Raw genomic sequence first — 16,761 nt, 5'->3', positions numbered from 1 at the left:
TGAAGACTTTTTGTATATATATGTGGTCGAAATGCATGATACCATGAAGTTAGAAAGGGCTAAACCATTCAAAAGTAGCAAATGAAATTAGAAAGGGCTAAACCATTCAAATTTGGAAACTATAATGGCACAAACAGAAACTAGACATATATAAATTGGTCCAAGAAGTACATGATACTAGTCCAAACAGTACATAATAATAGCTACCATAGATATATATACAAGTGTTCGACGTTCAGAACACTACTCGTCTGAATCATCTAAATCAGAATGTCCACCTTCCTCGAGGTGACGCTGGCCATAGTGGACGACTTGAATCTTGCGGTACAACTCGTATGAAACGTATGCATCTTTTGCTGCATACTCAATGTTGATATCATCAAGTGGGCCCTTCTCCCAAAGTTTGTGCTGAGACTTTGGGAAACTGGTCTTCATATCAGCATATGAATCGTCGACCAAGGCAACTGCCATATGAGCCATCGAAGTCCTGTCATGTCGAAGCGTGAATATCGTTTGGAGATCAACGAGGCAACCAGGTGGTATCTCAATACCGAAGCTGTGCCTCATCTTCAGCTTGTCGTTCCTTATGTCAACGGAAGCAAAAGTGATGCCGCTGCGAAGGAAGTCCATGAGTTCTGGACAATGCTTGTCACTCCTGCAACAGAAAAAAATTAAAATGGAACAAATGTTACATACTGCTGCAATAAGGAAACATGTTTCACTACAACTAAAGAGAAAATTATCTTTAGGATTCAAATAGAACATATGCAATGGAACCTAGAGAGATCACTATAGCTATCCAATGGAACCTAGAGAGATCACTAGCTATATGCAATTTTCATGACTATGACATATCATATTGCTATCCAATGGAACCTAGAGAGATCACTAGCGATATTCAATTTTCATAACCTTGGATCAAAGAACACCGCATAAAATTGTATCACTACAACTATGATTTCAATGGAACATATTGAACCAATCAGATTTTTCAGATTGTGGAACACTATTCCAATCAGATTGTGTTCCCTTCAACTAATCAAAATTGTTTCACTACAACTATTTGAAGCGAACCAACTATGATTCCAATGGAACATATTAAACACTAGTTGATTCTAATACGATTTTTCAGATTATGGAACACTATTCCAATCAGATTGTGTTCCCCTTCAACTAATCAAAATTGTTTCACTACAACTATTTGAAGGGAACCAACTATGATTCCAATGGAACATATTAAACACTAGTTGATTCTAATACGATTTTTCAGATTATGGAACACTATTCCAATCAGATTGTGTTCCCCTTCAACTAATCAAAATTGTTTCACTACAACTATTTGAAGGGAACCAACTATGATTCCAATGGAACATATTGAACACTAGTTGATTCTAATACGATTTTTCAGATTATGGAACACTATTCCAATTAGTTTGTGCTCCCCTTCAACTAATCAAAATTGTTTCACTACAACTATTTGAAGGGAACCAACTATGATTGAAACAAATAAACTTACAATGCCATTATCTTGGATCAAAGAAAGCCTCAAAACTTACCTCGCCCATTGAAAGATCAAGACATGGCGTGCGAAGCATAGTTGGATGACGGCAACACCGCGTTGATCGGTCGTGTACTCCAGATCAAGCCCCAAGAACTTCTCATGATCCACTACGTGGTCCAACCATCGTTCCTTCAACTGTTGAAGAAAAAAGGCACCTCCCTGCTCAGGTTCGTGTACATGACACGGAGCTTGGTCGTGCCATGTGCGAGCACCTCATGAAAGCTAGTTGGCATGGTGGAAGAAGAGAAGGGAAGAAGAGAGGAGAAGAACAGAGAGGGCGACGCGAGAGAGAAGAAGAAACAGAGAAATGGCGACTGTACGCTTCGGTTCGTGCTTTTCATCGCCCGAAACGACGCGGGATGCAAACCGTTTGGGCCTTTAGTCCCGGGTTGAGCCACCAACCGGGACTAAAGAGGTATACCAAACGGTTGCCACCACTACGACAGGGCACGTGTTAGGCCTTTAGTCCCGGGTTGAGCCACCAACCGGGACTAAAGAGGTATACCAACGGTCTCCACCACTACGGCGGGCCACGTGTTAGTCCTTTAGTCCCGGGTTGAGCCACCGACCGGGACTAAAGGGGGATACGAACGGTTGCCACCACCACTGCCCACCGCGTAGCCCTTTAGTCCCGGTTTGGGAAACGAACCGGGACTAAAGGCTCCTTACGGGACGGGACTAAAGCCTCGAGGGAGGCATTGAGAATTGGGGCGACGTGGCCGGGCCTTTAGTCCGGGCCCAGAGGCAGGCCGGGACTAAATGGTCCCGGCCAAAGGCCCGTTTTCCACTAGTGTATACAGTGTATCCAATGGTATGGTAGGCTTCGTCCTTGAGCTGTAAATTATCCTCAATGCATCTATGTGTTAACATTTTCCTCAATGCAAATCGATCTAAGTTGTTATGATGTCGCAATGCAAGAAGAAACCTTTTTGTATAAGCCATTGTAACTCAGTCTTACTGGATAATTGTCACAATATACTATTTGTTTATCTCTGTTGTACGTGGAATTTCAGCAGAGTGTCTCAATAGTAATGTCAACCAAACACAAGCTTGATCAGACCTAAACTTTCCACTCGTCCTTCTCATGAAATTTATTACATAAAAAAAAACAATAGCAGGTTGTTTCCATTTCTATTTTGCTGTAGACTGTGTTAAAGGAAGACCATATAAAATATCTCTGAAATGATGTTGCTATTGCAGACGGACTTCAAAGTTTTTGAAGTGCCTTATAGTGTCTATCTTTTTCTTTGGTGCCAACTGCATAACTAAACTGTACTGAACAAAATTTTAAATAGATAGCTACTCTAACCGGCATTGGTGTGATTTTCACTCCTTAGTATTAAGAATGTGCAAATTTCCTTCCACCACTGATTAGAACATGAAGACCTGAACAACAGCAAGCAAATTGGGGTATAAAACTGTGAAGAAATGGAACCCAATCAGTACATGAGTGTGTATACAGAGAAATAAATGAATACAACACAGTGATGAATAAATACATCAGGTGGTATATATCATCATCCAAGCTCTGCAACTGATTTGTCACATGATATGATGGGCATGGCTGCTGTTATCAAAAAGAAGAACCCGACTGAACATACGAAAAAAATCAAATCAAATCAAATCATGGAAGATATGGGACAAATAAATGACAAATCAAGAAATTACTTGTTGGTACGGCATTTCCCATGTTTCTGTGGCTTTGTCGAAACCCCATAAAAATGACGATCAAGAACAGCCAATTGGATGGTCCTCTTCATGGCAGTTTCTTTCCCGTAATCTAGCGAGGAACATCTGTATTGTGTCATTGAGGAGATAGACGGCTGGATATAATATGAACAATTTTTTGGCACTTCCACCAAATACTTCAATCAGTTTGAAGCAAGGAAAGGGCTATCATGCCGAAAACTTGCATAGTGCTAATGGTAAGTGCAACAACCTAGGTCCATATAGCCTGACAAACCTGTGTAAGAGAATAAATTAGTAACATGCAAGTATATTTATTACTAACAGTTACGAATATTCCTCATTTCCTCTAGTGTACATGCCTGCACCTGCAGTTTACAACCCTAAATAATAGTCTACTGCATCTGTACTTATCAGTTTTTGTTACAAATAAACATGTACTGCAGTCTCTTTAGTTTACAAAAATATTGGATCCCTATTTCAGTGGATGCAGCAAACGCAAGTGTTTGTACCTTAGTAAAAGATCAATCTCGTCCTTGGCCATGTGTTTGCTGATGAGGTTCAAGCCGTGTTGTTTATAGGGCATGCCTATTGGCCACACATGTCTTTCTCCCATGGCCCAGTTTGACCGTTTGAAACCTCTGCATTATCCACCATGGTCCTTTGTCAGCATCATCTTTTATCTCTTCATCGACGAACTTTCTGTTTCTAGTGTCGGGGTTCAATTTTTGTTATGTCGACTAAGGAGAGAATACACCACACTGAGCGATGGTTTTGTGGCATAAATTACCATTGCTATGTATATGACCAGCAGGTGGCAGCATCTAGTCGAGAAAAACAGGAATCAAACAAATGTAAGATATATTAACCGAGCAATCTCTCTTCTCGAGGAGTCTCACAAGATATGTATTCACCTGAAACAAACATCAGTTTTTAAATATGATTTTGAGAAACTTAGGTAATCTTGTCTCTAATTACCTTAAGAAATATCAACAATAATACGATAGGAAATGAGGCATACTAACTGTTATTTCTCACTCATGAACAAATTGCTCAATCTGCAGCTAAAGGATGAATAACAAATAATCTATGGATATGCCTACACTTTATATGCGTTTAAGCATAATGAATATATATTCCAGACTTGCAAGAATAATAAGAACATATTCAACGACACATACCATATACAGATTGTATGACAACAATCAGATCTTTCACACCTCAACCAAGAAATAGCCCTCTACTGAAAGATTATTTGATATACAAAAAGGAGAAAAATATTCGCAACCGATCTCCATGCCCCCTCCATAGATTCAAAAAGAAAAAGAAAAGAAATCATATCAACATATAGTTTTGCTAAATATGAGAAATTAGTCGAAAACCTCATGCAAGATAGGCATCAATGTCTTTCTTTATGAAAAGGCCGTCGGAGAAAATATCGATTAACGTTAGGAGAAGGGTTACAGCCTTGAAGGTTATCCCGGAACCCTTGGCAGCATCCTTGAGATAGTTGCTTAATTACTTTAAACCTGAGCTTGATGCCTCCCGCACTGACGACCACATGTACAGGTAGAACCACAAGAATCTTTTCTCTTTCAGTCTGAGAGTTGGCTGGGCATATAACTGAGATCAGGGGCATAGAGCTTCTGAGTATAGGTTTCCACATGTACAGGTTTCCCATGTGCGGGTGTTATCACCTTTGTGCGCCTGCATCCGAGGATGACAGATAAGCCGCCAGGTTTGTGTACTTTCAGATCTGGCGGGGAGATCAATCAAGTGTTGAGCCTGTATACTTCCGTATCTTGACTGAAGATCACCGCCAAGAGCAGCGTGAAGATGGTTGACGGCGTGGATTTCACTGGATTCGGCAAGATGCCTGAAGGTCACCGGCAAGAACAGCGCGAGGATAGCCGGCGACGTGGGATTTGATGGCATGAGTATCACTCGAGCAGGAGAGTATCGTGTGGCGGCGAATGAGAGATTAGTAGAAAGTTTTTCTTTTCTTTTCCAATGATTAGGGATAGGGCAGTTTTTCAGGGCAGGTTTATGAATAACTCAGAGATTTAATGGTCGTGACTTGTAGGTATTGTTCTTTTTTCCGAGGATATGTACGTATTGTTCAATGTTTAATCTTTATAACTATTGTTCAATGGTTTTCAATCTGAGTCGTTCTAGTTTCGACCCATAAAATTGACGGTTGTGATTTTTTTCTTTTTCTTCAATTAATTAGATTAAATCTGGCCGTTATAACTCGGTCCCATCAAGATTAACGGCTCCTATTTACTAATTAACGTGGTAATTTCTAGGGAGTCTTTAATTAGTATAAGATAAGAGTATAGAGTATAGATTGTGGTCGTCCTAATTTGATGTACTAGTGTTGGACCTTTCCTATGTGACTCCTGACTAGTATGATCAGACATGATCAGTACGTTAGTTATGTGCAGCTTCCGTATGCTTAATGTTGGTAAAATTTGCTGCAGTTTTATATCAAGCTCGTTCCTGCATTTTTATTTTCGGCTACTGAATTTTCGCTCCTGGCTAATCGACAGAGAGGGAAATATTCTGTGGTGCACAACTCGCTGCTCAACTAAAACATTTGTTTAGTTTTGCCATCTCGAATTGTTACTTGTTGTTCCGTAGCTGAATTCGGAAGGAGTAAAAGCAATCTGTATTTGTGTTATCTCTTGTCTCAAATTCAGAGCTTGAAACTTAAGTTTGTGATTCACCAGTTTCTGGCCTTGGAGCCGGGGAAATACACTTGACTTACTTTTGTACTATAGTATATAAATTTTCAATAAATAAACCAACATTGACTTTACAGCGAAAAAGACAAAAAACATTTGTTACTAGTCGTCAACCCGTGTATCCACTAGTAGAAAAAGGCTGATTTGTTCCAGTTTCAGAGACCCATTAGCCCCGGTTTTTGAACCGAGACTAAAGGGTCGGGACTAAAGGCCCAAACCTTTAGTCCCGGTTGGCTTATGGACCGGGCCTAAAGAAGCTTCACGTGGCCGCTGCGGGGAGCCTAGGCAGGAGGAACTTTAGTCCCGGTAGGTCACACCAACCGGGACCAAATTGGGGGGGGGGGGGGGGGGGGTTGGAGGGTTAATTTAGTGGTTTCATATTGTGTTAGCTAGTTAATAGAGAGAAGTGTCCTCTCTCTCTCCGTGCTTGGTCGAACAACAAGTTTTCGTACATCTATCCTACGCTATTACATATATACAATATAACATCTTTTATAATTAATCCAAAACATCATCTAATAAGATCCAATGACAAATCCACATGGCATTCTCCGTCTTTAGGTATGACGTGATCAAGAAAGAATCCCGTCAATTCCTCTTGAATTGCTCGTATGCGATCATATGGTACGAGTTCATCCCGCATCTCCGAGATCTAATTTAAAGAAGGGGTCAATACATGCATATATATGAATAAAACTCAATAGAATTGTGAATAATATTTACGTACTTGCAATTGTTTCTCAGAGAAGACCCGCTCAGAGATCGAGTGGCGAATGAACTTGCATACGTAGTATGCACATAAAACACTGTCTTCTTTCTGGTACATACACTTTACAAGAATAGAGTTCAATTAATTGATAAGCAAGCATGGTAATGATATATTGATAAAAATTTGAATCAATTAGAGATGCGCGGAACTAGATAGTACTACTTACTTTGGGGTGCGTAAATCGCAACTCTTTGTTTATACCGGAAACCTTATTGGCGAACTTCGTCCAAACCCTAACAGGCAAAGAAAAATGATTACTTGATATCAGGAAATTAACGAAAGTTGCATGCCGATATGGTCTCGATATATTGACTGAACTTACTTCTTGAGCATTGCAGTAATGTCCTCATAATCCTCTTCGGCTTTACGTCTCGAGTCTAATACATTTACTAATGCCCTGCCAACATCAATGGATAGCCGAATAAAGTGGTCTCTGCGCACGCATATATAACTCATCAATTACATTACTTAATTAACCTCGAGTAAGCGAAGCCGAGTTTACAAATAAGACAACAACACTCACTTGAAGTTGTAAGGAAAGATTATTTCCTATTTTTTTATGTATAAGGAACGAGTTTAGCAAGTTCTCCTCGGTCTCTTTGATTGAGATTCGTATCGTCAATTCATTTAAGACATCTCGGCTAATGAACCCAACGTCGACGATTCCTGTTTTTTTAATTCGACGATCTTCAATCTGCATAATATATATAGTGAGGATAACTAATATATACATGCAATGAACGAGTTGAGCTAGAGACTTAACTATAGAAGTAATACTTACAGACAGTAGGAAGCCATGAGTTGTTTGTCAAGGGCCAGTTGATTGTATAACTGAAATAACTCCTCAAATTGAATAGTAATCACGGGAAGTCCAATGAATTCGTGCTCTCGTTTCACTGCCACATACATAGCGTTTTTCCTGGACTCCCTGCAGGTTTTCATATACCACTCATGCAATCTGTGCATCATCGTTGTTAGGGCAGGATGACCAGGTTTGATGAGAGGCTTCCCATGCACGTATTTATATTATTCTTTTGTTACATCGCCCCCCAAGTAATCATCATGATTGGTACTAGGCACCATCTCCGAATGATTAGCGACGACGATATCGAGCTCGGGAATTGTTTTCTCACTTCTTCGTTCTGCTAACCTTGCATCACTAGAAGTAGTTCCCGACCGCACCGCTTGTGCATATGTCTTTTTAAGAATGCGGTCATAGTTGGAATCCGACAGAGGCGCAGGTGGTCGCTGCAGTTGATTGATAGTGTGCTCCACTTTCACCGGATCTAGCTTCTCCTTCGGAGGTGGAGTTTTCTTTGCAAAATGGGCCCTCAATTTGGCACGACATATGTCCTCGTTTTCCTCCTTGGTCCTCTCATATGGTAACTTTTCAGCTTGATAGATGGACCGTATTTCCCGCCTCTGCTTGTACTGCTAGCCGCCGGAGAGAAGGAGGTGTATCTCTTCTGCTTGAGAGAAGGAGGCGGACTGCTCTGACGCGTCGACGAGGCGAAGGAGGAGGCAAAGTGCTCTCACGCGTCGAAGGAGCTCGAGAAGGAGGCGAAGTGCCCTGATCACTCGCCGGAGGAGGCAGAGTGCCCTGACTCGTCGTCGTCGTCGGAGGAGGCGGAGGCGTCCAGTTTGGAAGCTTGATGAACTCCTTCTGCCATAGACATGTACTCCCCAGAGCACGAACCAACTGAATCTCCCCTTCACCTGTAGGGTGGTCAAGCTCGAGCTGCTCAAATTCCTCCATTACTTGATCCACCATCACAACAGCATAGCCATGTGGAATCGGAAGGCAGTGAAAAGTTCCGTTGGGTTGAGGAGGTATCTTATTGCTAATGATAGGTAATCATATCTTGATGTCATCCATGTAGGCTCATGGAATGTCCACGCGTGCACACTTCATTATTGAATTATTGTACTACAAAATTAATCTCAACACTTTTTTATAGATGCATGATATAGATTGAAGCATTTTGTGATGTCAACAATGTGAGCTCACTAGATGTGCACATGTAACAACTCCAATTGACAACTGGTGTGCTGGCTAACTAACTCATGCTATATCTCGTCTTTGGCATTCACACTTCGCCTTGTTTTAGTACTTACTAAAACCTAGCTAGCATGCAATTGTGAACCATGCTAGGTAGTGGATTGTTCATGCGCTTGACTATATATAGGGTGCTCCTCTCTGCATGGTGTCCATAAGTCCCTCATACTCCATATATATATACATTTGTACTACTACCACCACTTCAACTTTCATTTGTGTTGAACTAGCTTCATCATGGTACACACTTACACACACTCATGCACATTATTCTTACTTCCAATTTTCCATTACATGCATGTATGTATACATTCCATACTTTGTGTGATTTTACATCTGTGTGATGATGCTTGCAGAGCAAGCCTGTGAAGATTGGTCTATGGGGTGGAGTAGGAGGCCAGCCTCGTGACGTCAGACACGCTCCCCACCGACTAACCCGGGTGGAAATTTCTGGTGCAGACGCAATCCACTCCACCAAGTTTACATATGAGGATCATGCAGGGGATCAACATGTAGATGGTGTATGGGGAGCTCCTAGTGGGAACAAGCACACGGTGTGTGAATCAACTTAACCTTATAAAATACCTAATATATACAATTTATATATGTAAGTAACCCTTATCGCCATATGAAGTCCTAACTATAGGTTATAAAAATGCATGATTGTTGTTTTACACAGTTGGACCTTGAAGACACGGAATATGTGACTGAAATTTCAGGAACCTATGGTAGATGGGGTAGTGTGTCGTCAATAGTGACGTCTCTCAAATTTGTTACAAACAATGGACAGCCTATAGAATGTGGTATTGCTGGTTCCGGGGGTTCCTTTCATGTCCCAGTGACTCATGGCGGCTAGATCACCGGTTTCTTTGGACGTGTTGGGGATCTAATTGATGCCATTGGAATCTATGTTCTTCCATGATCCATCATCATCCATCGAGTTACTTCCGCTATAAGGAGTAGCCCGTGAGGCCTACGTGCTACTACTATTATTGTGTGTTGTTGAAATAAATCTGGGACACCTTTGTTAGCTGGCAGAATTATTATATATGCCTGCCATGCCATGATATGCCATGTCTTGAATCCCTCCCAAGTAAGGGAATGTACGAGTATGTCATTTGTGTGAAAATCTATGTCGCTTGTAATATCTAGTGCTAATAAGCACGACTTATGAATAAGTAACCACATCCCCTATAGTTGTTCTCAAGAGAATATTGTTTTTTTTCTTGTGAAAAAGATCCATCTGACTTTCACATTGTATTTACAGTTAAAACAAATACTTCTATATATGATATAAAGTATAATAATTGGGCACAGGATTCTTCCAAGAAAGGAATTTGATTTCTCTCGGCTATTCAAGTCCTAAAAGACAGACTTAATGGATATATTGGATGTTTGTCTTTTCCAAACTTTTACAAATAAACTCGTCCTGAGTGTACCACTAAAGAATCATGAAAATCTTTTCGTGCGTACTTTTTATTTTGACATTGCATATGCATGTAATTTGTTTTCTCGCACGTATGTTAAAGAGAAACTAACTGATGGTTGTGTATCATGAAGTTAAGGAATCAGGCATTCAGTCATGAGTGTTTACTGTTGGGACTCATGAATCATATATTTTCACCTTTTTCTATTGATGATAACGAGAGATGTATTTTTTAAGGTCATCAGTGTCAACCCTTGCATGTCTACCCTTAATGTCCTACTAGTCAACTAATGTTTTGTAGTACAACGCCGACCTCTTATACTGGTAATCAATCACTACTTACATTTCACCTTCTCTGGATGCAACTCATTGCGGTCGCATTGAATACTAATGGGATTATCGTTTGCAAAATGTGCGATCCTTTTAATGAATCGCCATATTGGGATTAATTAGCCTATTAGACTATTGCACACGGGTAACTAACATGATCGTCCGTAATAACAGTTATGGTATTCTTCGAGTCCTTCCACACATCAAAATTATTCCGGACATCGAAATCCAAATATTTGATGCCCCGCCCCCTAGAAATTTGGGCAAAAGGAAAAAAAGTCATTTTTTCAAAAGAATGTACAGAATACATGGCATCGACGAATGGGGATATTTCCATCATATGTGTATGGAAATCAACAAAACCGAATGGGTACGCAAACTGGAATAACAGAAGTATGGTACTTTTTAGTTCGACATATCTTATTGCTAATGAGAGGTAATCATATCTTGTTGTCATGCGTGGGGCTCATAGAATGTCCATGCGTGCACACATCATTATTGAATTGTAGTCCTACAAAATTTATCTCAACATTTTTTTATACATGCACGATATAGATAGAAACATTTTGTCAGGTAAACAATGTGAGCTCACTAGATGTCGACGTGTAACAACTCCAATTGTCAACCAGTGTACTGGCTAACTAACCCACAACTCCAATTGTCAACCAGTGTACTGGCTAACTAACCCACCCTTAAAGAATTTGGCATGCTATATCTCGTCTTTTGAATTCACACTTCACCTTGTGTTATTATTTACTAAAACTAGCTAGCATGCAATTGTTAACCACATCCCCTGAGTTGTTCTCTAGGGAATCCTATTTTTGGCTTGTGAAAAAGGTCCATTTTTTACATTGTACAACAAAAACATCTTTATGTGATATAAAGTATAAGAAATGGGCGCTGGATTCTTCAAATAAAGAAATTCATTTTTTTCTTGGCTAGGTAGATTCTAGAGCCGAAAGACGGACTTAATGGATATGTTGGATATTTGTCTTGTCCAAAGTTTTGCAAATAAACTCATCCTGAGTGTACCACTAAAAAATCATGAAAATATTTTTTTGCGTACTTTTTTGTTTTTTTCATTGCATATGCATGTAATTTGTTTTCACGCATCGTATGTTAAAGACAAACTAACATATGGTTGTGTTTCATGAAGTTAAGGGCTCGTGCATTCAGTCATGATTCTTTACTGTTGGGACTCGTGAATCATATATTCCATTTCCAACTGCACGTACATACCATCTACAAGATGCTCATGATTTGACATGTCTTTCGGATGCAAGATCGGTAAGATGACCCATCCGTGATGTTCATTGTGCGGGTTGTGTAAAATAGTACAAACGATACCGTCACGGGTGTATGCCTAGAGAATATGTTTTTTCATGTAATCGTTTTGACTGTGGTTAGATTTTAATTTTTTTTTCTTTCAAATATGCCACACCGAGACAAAATGATTTGCACTTTTGTGAGATCCGCATTAAGATTGAGAACACTTTTATTCAACTTGTAGTGTTGACTATTGGGAATAATCAATCGGTTAGATTTTTGTGTGATAATATATGTCCTTTATAAGAAGCATTCTATGAGGAAAAATAGACTGCGGATAGGAGGCTTTCGGGTGTAAAATGGGGTTTTAATACTTCTCGTAGCTTTATAACCATACGTATGTACCATCTGTCGGCAATAATATATTATTGATGTGCCCTTGCTTTCGCATGCAAGACAAAAAAGGAAGACCATCCGACATGTTGGTCGTGCGTCGACGAAAAGTACTGCTTACAAATGTATTCCGTTTGTACCGCTAAAGAAACTGAATTTTCCCGGTGTACTAGTTTATTTTGTGGTTTGTTATGAATGTAAATTTGTTACTTCAATGTGTGTGAAAGAATAATGAATGGATCAATTTTATTTTCTTTTGGAAGAGCCTCCTAAATGTCAAGAACCTTTAGATGAATTACAAAGCAATTAGATGTTGTATATTGATATATTTCTTGTAAAAAAGAATGAATGGACTACATGACATAGATTTACCTCATGATATTCTTCTAATACGTTTGTTCAAATCTAGAAAAATGAGTTAGCTTGCGGGCCTCCAATAAGTGAGAGATGTTAGTTTTGTAGTGTGGAATGTCACATCGATGATGAAAAATAATAGTTTTTGGATGTCTTAAGTGTGGTCCCAAAATATGTGCACGTATCGCCACACCATTAGCTATTATTTTTACGTTTTTCTATTGATGATAACGAGAGATGTATTTTAAAAGGTCATCAATGTCAACTCTTGCATGTTCACCCTTAATGTCCTACTGGTCAACTGATGTTTAATAGTACAATACATGCCTCTTATACTAGTAATCAGTCACTAATCAATACATGCCCCAACTGATGTTCAACCATTCGTGTGTACCATCTTTCGCGAATAATATATTCTCGATCTAGCCTTGCTTTCTCATGCAAGACATAAAAGGAATCACATTCGAGATGTGGGTCGTGTGTCGACGAAAAGTACTAGTAATAAATTTTTTCCATTTGTACCATTAAAGAAACTGAATTTTATCGGTGTACGTGTTTATTTCGTGGTTGGTTATGAATGTAAATTTGTTACTTTGATGTTCGCGAAAGAAAACTAAACAAATCAATTTTTTGCTTTTGGAAGAGCCTCATAAAGGTCAAGAACCATTTACTGAATTACAAATAAATTAGATTTTTTAAGTTAATATATTTCATGTAAAAAAGGATGAAGGGAGTGCATGGCATAGATTTAGCTCACGATGTTCTTCTAACAGGACTGTTGAAATCTAAAAAATGAGTTAGCTTGTGGGACTCGACCAAGTGAGAGATGTTAGTTTTATAGTGTGGGATGTCACATCGATAATGAAAATAATAGTTTCTTGATGTCATAAGTGTGGGCTCAAATTATGTTCACGCATCCCCACAACATTTGTTATTATTTTCACCTTTTCCTATTGATGATAACGAGAAATGTATTTTTTAGGTCGTCAGTCTCAACCCTTGCATGTTCACCCTTAACATCCTACTAGTCAACTCATGTTTTATAGTACAATGTCGGCCTCTTATACTAGTAATCAATCACTACTTACATTTGACCTTCTCTGGATGCAAATCATTGCGGTCATCAAAATCCAAATATTTGATGCCCCCCTCCCCCCTACAGAAAAGGGCGAAGGAACAAAAAAATCAAAAATAATGTAAATAATACATCTCATAGAATGGGGATATTTTCATCATATGTCTACGGAAATCCATAAAAGCGAATGAGCATGCAAGATGGAATAACTGAATTATGGCAGTTTTTAGTTCAACATATCTTATTGCTAATGATAGGTAATCATATCTTGATGTCATCCATGTTGGCTCATGGAATGTCCACGCGTGCACACTTCATTATTGAATTGTTTTCCTACAAAATTAATCTCAACCCTTTTTTATAGATGCATGATATAGATTGAAGCATTTTGTGATGTCAACAATGTGAGCTCACTAGATGTGCACATGTAACAACTACAATTGACAACTGGTGTGCTGGCTAACTAACTCATTCTTAAGGAATTTGGCATGCTATATCTTGTCTTTGGCATTCACACTTCGCCTTGTTTTAGTACTTACGAAAACCTAGCTAGCATGCAATTGTTAACCATGCTAGGTAGTGGATTGTTCATGCGCTTGACTATATATAGGGTGCTCCTCTCTGCATGGTGTCCATAAGTCCCTCATACTCCATATATACCTTTGTACTACTACCACCACTTAAACTTTCATTTGTGTTGAACTAGCTTCATCATGGTACACACTGACACACACTCATGCACATTATTCTTACTTCCAATTTTCCATTACATGCATGTATGTATACATTCCATACTTTGTGTGATTTTACATCTGTGTGATGATGCTTGCAGAGCAAGCCTGTGAAGATTGGTCTATGGGGTGGAGTCGGAGGCCAGCCTCGTGACGTCAGACACGCTCCCCACCGACTAGCCCGGGTGGAAATTTCGGGTGCAGACGCAATCCACTCCATCAAGTTTACATATGAGGATCATGCCGGGGATCAGCATGTAGAGGGTGTATGGGGAGCTCCTAGTGGGAACAAGCACACGGTGTGTGAATCATCTTAACCTTATAAAATACCTAATATATACAATTTATATATGTAAGTAACCCTTATCGCCATATGAAGTCCTAACTGTAAATTATAAAAATGCTTGATTGTTGTTTTACACAGTTGGACCTTGAAGACACGGAATATGTGACTGAAATTTCAGGAACCTATGGTAGATGGGGTAGTGTGTCGTCAATAGTGACGTCTCTCAAATTTGTTACAAACAAGGGACAGACTATAGAATGTGGTATTGCTGGTTCCGGGGGTTCCTTTCATGTCCCAGTGACTCATGGCGGCCAGATCACTGGTTTCTTTGGACGTGTTGGGGATCTAATTGATGCCATTGGAATCTATGTTCTTCCATGATCCATCATCATCCATCGAGCTACTTCCGCTATAAGGAGTAGCCCGTGAGGCCTACGTGCTACTACTATTATTGTGTGTTGGTGAAATAAATCAGGGACACCTTTGTTAGCTGGCAGAATTATTATATATGTCTGCCATGCCATGATATGCCATGTCTTGAATCCCTCCCAAGTAAGGGAATGTACGAGTATGTCATTTGTGTGAAAATCTATGTCGCTTGTAATATCTAGTGCTAATAAGCACGACTTATGAATAAGTAACCACATCCCCTTTAGTTGTTCTCAAGAGAATATTGTTTTTTGTCTTGTGAAAAAGATCCATCTGACTTTCACATTGTATTTACAGTTAAAACAAATACTTCTATATATGATATAAAGTATAATAATTGGGCACATGATTCTTCCAAGAAAGAAATTTGATTTCTCTCGGCTATTCAAGTCCTAAAAGACAGAGTAAATGGATATGTTTCATGTTTGTCTTTTCCAAACTTTTACAAATAAACTCGTCGTGAGTGTACTACTAAAGAATCATCAAAATCTTTTCGTGCGTACTTTTTATTTTGACATTGCATATGCATGTAATTTGTTTTCTCGCACGTATGTGAAAGACAAACTAACTGATGGTTGTGTATCATGAAGTTAAGGAATCATGCATTCGGTCATGAGTGTTTACTGTTGGGACTCATGAATCATATATTTTCAACTTTTTCTATTGATGATAACGAGAGATGTATTTTTTAAGGTCATCAGTGTCAACCCTTGCATGTCTACCCTTAATGTCCTACTAGTCAACTAATGTTTTATAGTACAATGCCGACCTCTTATACTGGTAATCAATCACTACTTACATTTCACCTTCTCTGGATGCAACTCATTGCGGTCGCATTGAATACTAATGGGATTATCGTTTGCAAAATGCGCGATCCTTTTAGTGAATCGCCATATTGGGATTAATTAGCCTATTAGACTATTGCACACGGGTTACTAACATGACCGTCCGTAATAACAGTTATGGTATTCTTCGAGTCCTTCCACACATAAAAATTATTCCGGACATCGAAATCCAAATATTTGATGCCCCGCCCCCTACAAATTAGGGCAAAAGGAAAAAATAGTCATTTTTTCAAAAGAATGTACAGAATACATGGCATAGACAAATGGGGATATTTCCATCATATGTGTATGGAAATCCACAAAACCGAATGGGCACGCAAACTGGAATAACAGAAGTATGGTACATTTTAGTTCGACATATCTTATTTCTAATGAGAGGTAATCATATCTTGTTGTCATGCATGGGGATCATAGAATGTCCATGCGTGCACACATCGTTATTGAATTGTAGTCCTACAAAATTTATCTCAACATTTTTGTATCCATGCACGATATAGATAGAAACATTTTGTCATGTAAACAATGTGAGCTCACTAGATGTCCACGTGTAACAACTCCAATTGTCAACCGGTGTACTAGCTAACTAACCCACTCTTAAAGAATTTGGCATGCTATATCTCGTCTTTGGAATTCACACTTCGCCTTATGTTATTATTTACTAAAACTAGCTAGCATGCAATTGTTAACCACATCCCCTGAGTTGTTCTCTAGGGAATCCTATTTTTGTCTTGTGAAAAAGGTCCATTTTTCACATTGTACAACAAAAACTTCTTTATGTGATATAAAGTATAAGAAATGGGTGCTGGATTC

The 16,761-nt window shown here is 39.2% G+C and overlaps 1 long non-coding RNA gene across 1 annotated transcript; it reads left to right on the top strand.

The window, feature by feature from the left end:
* The first annotated feature begins 8,953 nt into the window (after nt 1-8,953).
* Nucleotides 8,954-10,029, top strand: LOC123397830. Its single transcript, XR_006610027.1, has 3 exons — nt 8,954-9,056; nt 9,173-9,370; nt 9,496-10,029. It is a non-coding gene; the product is annotated as an uncharacterized LOC123397830 (long non-coding RNA).
* Nucleotides 10,030-16,761: the final 6,732 nt, after the last annotated feature.

This window comes from Hordeum vulgare, chromosome 5H, assembly GCF_904849725.1.
Source record: "Hordeum vulgare subsp. vulgare chromosome 5H, MorexV3_pseudomolecules_assembly, whole genome shotgun sequence".
Classification (NCBI taxonomy): Eukaryota; Viridiplantae; Streptophyta; class Magnoliopsida; order Poales; family Poaceae; genus Hordeum; species Hordeum vulgare.
This window is presented reverse-complemented; position numbering and strand designations above follow the sequence as displayed.